Genomic DNA, 5926 nt, shown 5'->3' on the forward strand with positions numbered 1-5926 from the left:
GGTGGTGGCGGTGGTGGTGGTGGTGGTGGTTGTCATGTTTGTGTATATTGTAATTATGTGCAAGTGCTGACGAACCTTTATCCTTCACTTGATGCAGGCATTCGACTGCAGCCATTGTTGCTGCATAACCTTCAAAGGGGTTTTTAGTTTGAAAGAGGTTTTTAGGAAAGTCCAAAAGAAGGGAAGATGGAGGAGGAAAATCGCCAACGATACACATGTGGTTTATATCTATGTGTATGTGTGTCTTTGTGTCCATGTTTGTTCCCCACTACCACATGACAACTGGTGTTAGTGTGTTTACGTCTCTGTAAATTCGTAGTAAGAGAGACCAATAGAATAAGTGTTAGGCTTTGAAAAATAAGTCCTGAGGTTGATTTATTCAAATAAAACCCTTCAAAGTGGGACCTCAGGATGGCCGCACTCGAATAACTGAAACAAGTAAAAGAAAATGTATACAATGCTCCAGCTTGGTTGCTATTTAATGACTGAAAACAGTAAAAGAATAAAGTATACGACATTAAAAAGTGAACCTCACAAATCTTCCTTTACGAAGACACACCTAGAAAAATAAATGCAGCATCAAATATTTGACACAAAAAACTTGTCATAAAGAGATGCAGTGGAATTGTGTTATTAACTAGGTCACAGCTGGTGCAAAGGAAATTTTGACGCCAAATAATGAATGGTTAAGAGAAGTTAACAGAATGGTTAACATATGCCTTCTATGCTGTAATTGTTTTAGTGTCACACGTGGTCTCAGATCAAATCGTTTGCTTGGCAAGTACATCTCCTAAATATAAAATTGTATTTTTGTAAAAATGTGAGGTGGGGGGGGGTTAATTTTTTTTTTTTTTAAATTTTGGCGACATTATAAAAAAAATTTGCATTATTAGATGGAAAGGGTTCTAGAAGTTATTTCTTCTGCTGGTGCTGAGAGAATTCTCTTTCCAAATAAAGACGAACTGTATGATGATTTTTGTATGAGGTCCAAAATTACATGGTGGAAAAACAAGCAATGAATGCAGAAGGTAAGCAAAGGCTGGGAATAAGTGGGACAAGCATGCTTTATTTGATATGTAATGCTAATAACTTGCATGAATGCTAGCGTAAATAAACCAAGAAACACTGGGTGTGACATGAATCAGCTGTAATGCATGACAGTAGAACTCAACACTGTCATCTGATACGTCTGATCATGTTAAACTGTCCAAGCCATGCCGCAGAGAAAACACATATAAAAGTGATTATGATGATGAATGTTGTTATTATAATGCTTTTACATAATATTTTGCATAATATATTATTTATCTGGATTTGTCCATGCCTGAGATGTGGCCTGCCCATTTGAGCTATCTGAAGTACTTAAAAGACCAGCTGAAATGCCAGCTTACCTAGCAGGGTTAGGCCCCACATAGTGGAACACCATTGTGAGACGGCATCCAGTCCACTGCATGCATCTTTAAGAAGGCTAGAGCAACTGCAGTGGATGCGAAATGCCAAAGCTTACATATATTCCCCAAGTGTGCCAGAACCTGTCATTCAAGGATCGGTCTCCATAATCACTTAAGAGCTAAAAATTCTTCCACATGATCTCCATACATAGAGCTGCTGTCATAATATCTATACCTTATAGTATTATATTTTGTAATTTTAATAGCTTGTATTTTATAAGGTTTTATGCTTATTTCTTCTATTCATCTGTTCAAATCTTTAAGGATAGTTCCTAATGCACCTATAACGACAGGGATACATTTTATCTGCACTTTGCATAGCCTCTGTAACTCAATGGCTAGGTCTTGGTACTTCGTTAATTTTTCTATACCTCTCATATTAAATTTCTCATCATTTGGGATGGTAAAATCAATTGCCTGGAACTTTCTATTCTCTTTGTCTACTACTACTAAATCAGGCCTTCTAGTTTTTATTACTCTGTCAGTCAGAATGTTAAAATCTCACAATATCTAATATTTCTTACTTTCTAGCACTTTACTAGGTTCATGTTCATACCACTTATCAATATGGCCAAATCTTAGCTTTCTACATAACTCCCTGTGGATTATTCTCCCTGGATAGTCATGTCTTTTCTTGTATTCTTTTTGTGCCAGCATACTACATTCACTAACTATATGAGCAACACTTTCCTCCATTGATTTACATAATCTACATTAGGAATCTATCTTATCTTTGTCTACCTTGGCTTTTATCCAATTAGTCCTCAATACTTGAATTATTCTGCTACTACAGTATTCTTTCATCGAATGACATCTTCCATTCCAGCTTTCTGAACGGAGTCGATATTAGACATGAGACCACGACTATTTAAATATTCTTATGATGTCTGCCTTTGAACTTGAACTTTGGAGTAAACAGGACTCATGTAAGACAAGGTTGTTGAACCCTGAAGCAATGACTAAAGTTACTACCCACTTTAACAGCATCCACCAGAACTACAAGATGCTTGAAATTCTAGGGGCATATGAAACACTCGTCAAGCCTTTAGCATTTAAGCTGACCATATCTGGCCCATATATTCTACCTGTTTTATGTCAAAACCAGCCAGATCTGGTCTCTCATACCTACCCTACAATGTCATTCTAAAAATCTACAGTCACATCATTCAAAATCTTGAAGCCATGAGATAATGCAGGATTAATTCAAAACAACGCGAGTAAATAAATATTACATTTGACTGAGTATTCTGAATGATAAATAGTTAAAAGTGTAAAAGTAATGGCTGTTACGTATGATAACATCACAGCAAAAGATAAGAGCCCAGATGGTGATACAGCATATTATGAAATACTACCAATCAATCAATAAACTGGCAACATTTTGTTTGTGGTTACATTAGATTATGCTTTTGAGGACAGCTGTTGAAAGATATGAAAATCTGGAATTCCCTCTGAGACCAAACGTTAGATAAAGATATCTATTCTGTACTATCATAGATATTGATTAGACAGATGCCAAAGCATCTGATACAGGTGTGACCATCAGGTGTGGGCATGGCTGTGCAGTAAGACGCTTGCATCCCAACCACATGATCTTGGATTCAGTCCCATTGTGTGGAAATTTGGGCAAGTGTCAATCCAAAAGAGTTTTTCAACCTAATATTCATATCCTATTATTAGCTTTATGTGTACATCAAGATCTAATTCCAAACAGGTTTCATTCTTCCATTCAGGGCTCATTTTTCCCTTAAGAGTTCTGTTATAATCCTTTAAATGTTGGATTAAGATTACGCCCACTTTGGTATACAGTATATTGATTACAAAGATCTTTAGTCCAGCAATAACATTCCTAAAATCAGTAGCAGCTGTAAGGACATGAAGTTAAACTAAACATCATATCTCAGTCTACACACACACACACACACACACACATGCACACACTCACATGCATACACACTCATTCATTTTGTTGAATGTACCTTTGCATATAGCTTGTACGGCCCTCACAAGCCATTCATCGACACCTAGTTTCCTTAGAGACCACCTAGACTACAATATATGTGGTGCCACTTGTCAACGACAATCTTCAAGTGCAGCTGTGGTAATGTAAAAATTAGTTTTAGAAATAAACGAATCGTTCAAATGATAAAATAAATTTATTATTGAACGAAGTAAGGGAAATAACTTTAGTGAAACTGTAAACGTATATGAGTTATTTCCCATTAAATTTTATCCATTATTTTATTGGAAAATGGTCTAAATTTTATGGTTTTTGTGTATGCATCCACTGTCAAAAAACTTGAATAAAAAACATTTTAAGTTTGGTTTTGTTTCAGATTAAACATTTTTCAGATTTAACTTTTCATATACATAAAACTTGGATTGGTTTCGGCCATTATCGGCTCAGGTCGTGACTAACTCAATAGCACCACCTGGAGAAGCCTTTTATTTAATTATTTCGGGACACCATGGACCACTCAAGCAGAGAGTTGTTGTTGGTTGAGACGTACTTAAGTGTAGGTGGTTTATCCGGTACTTCCTGGAGGAATTTGTCCAGGTATTGTTTGAAAGTTGTGGGGTCTTTTCCTACTTTAATTTATTTCGGGATAACATTGAAAAGAGCAGGACCATTTGCAGTGAAGAAATCGTGTCGCAATATTCTTATGTGATCTAATCTTGACCTTTGCAGGGGTCGCATTACACGGAGGTCTAGTCTTTTGCAACCAACATAAACAAAATAACAACAGAAAATAGGAAGCGATACGTGTGTGTCAACACAACTGATGAATGAAATAAATAGTAAACTATTTTTATCAGAAAGGCAATAATACAGCTATCATGTCAAAGAACAACGGAGTCATCTCCCTTACTAGATTACTATTTAGAGTTAATTCCCTTGTCTTCCTCTGATTCCTGCATACACTTAACCAAATGTGTGTATGCGTGCGAGTGTGTGTGTGATGTGTGTGTGTAGATAATCAAATTTAACATTCTAACTATTGCCACATCTATTTATCTTTATGGTGATTGCTATACAGAAGCTTGCTTCCAAAAGACATGGTTTGAAGTGGCACTTACTCCTGGAAAGGTCTTGCAGTCAGAGTCCCCAAGTAGCCATTATAGACATATTACAGTCATGCTATTTAGCTCTCTTTATTTTGGGGCCACGGGCCCAATTAGCCCTTAGCTTAAAACTCTGCACAGAGTGTAGCTTTTAAGCTAGTGAATAAATAAGATTAAAAAAACTTGAACTTATACACGAATGGTTGGAGAAATATTTGCTAATCATTCCATTTGAGGCTAGCAACTTGTTAAAATTTATTATCTTTGGGGTTTACACAAGCCAGGGGGTAAACTGCAGCCTGCCTGTGGGACTTTCCGATTGGCATGCCTAACAAAATGATTGCTTTGAACTTGTCTTTTAAGAGTGCAGCGCACCTGATGATGAGCTGTGTCTTCTCGATAAACGTTACCTATCAAAAATTGCCAAAAGGTAATCTTTATATTCAGCTTAGCATGGATGCCTTGTCAGAAGACTGAGTACCCTGTTGTTAGCCTTGAGAGAAATGTCAGGTTTACACAATGGCTGAAGAGAAAATTGAGTGAGGGAAGGAGGTGATAATAATAAATAAATTAAATAAAAGCAAAAATAACAAACAAATAAAATAAAAAATAAAAATGAAGATTAATAAGTTAAAAATAAAAATAAAAAGCATAAAATAAAATTGAAAATAAAAATGAATAAATTAAAGAGAAAAGTTATAAATAAATAAAATAGAAAATAAGTAAAATAAATAGAAGAAAAGAAAACAGAAAAATGAAGAAATAAATAAATCAAAGAGAAAAATTATAAAGAAATAAAATAAAAAATAACAAGTGAAATATTGAGAAAATAAATAAAAATGAAGAATGATGAATTAAAAAATAAATAAATAAAATAAGAAAAAATGAAGAGATGGTCATGGCTCGATTGTCTTCAATCAGGACTTGAAAGCCCAACAACAATAATAACAACAGTAACAACATTCCTTGAATTTTTATTTATTTTCAAATTTTTTTTATATTTATTTAAATCATTTAAAAATTTTTTATAATTTTTTTGTTTTTTTCGTTTTGATGTTTTTTTTGTGGGGGGAAGAAGGGGGGAGTAATATTCGAATTTATTTTTTAAATTTTTAGTTTATATTCTTTTGGTCTTTCTTTTTTTTTGCAAGTATTTTTTGAGTTCAATTATTGTTTGTTTGTTTTTTTTAATTTTTTTTTTTTCACGTTTCTGTAAGAAGTCATTTTGAATTGTGATCATCATCATCATTATAAGTAGTAATAATAATAATACTTCTTTCTTTCTTTCTATTTCTTTTGTCAGTGAATGAAGAAAAGTTAAGTTTTTTATTCAAGTGATTTTTTCTCATTTTGTTTTTTTTTTTAATATCATTATCATAATCATCATTATTATTATTATTTTTTTTTTTTTT

The sequence above is a fragment of the Octopus bimaculoides genome, chromosome 20 (genome assembly GCF_001194135.2).
Source record: "Octopus bimaculoides isolate UCB-OBI-ISO-001 chromosome 20, ASM119413v2, whole genome shotgun sequence".
Lineage (NCBI taxonomy): Eukaryota > Metazoa > Mollusca > Cephalopoda > Octopoda > Octopodidae > Octopus > Octopus bimaculoides.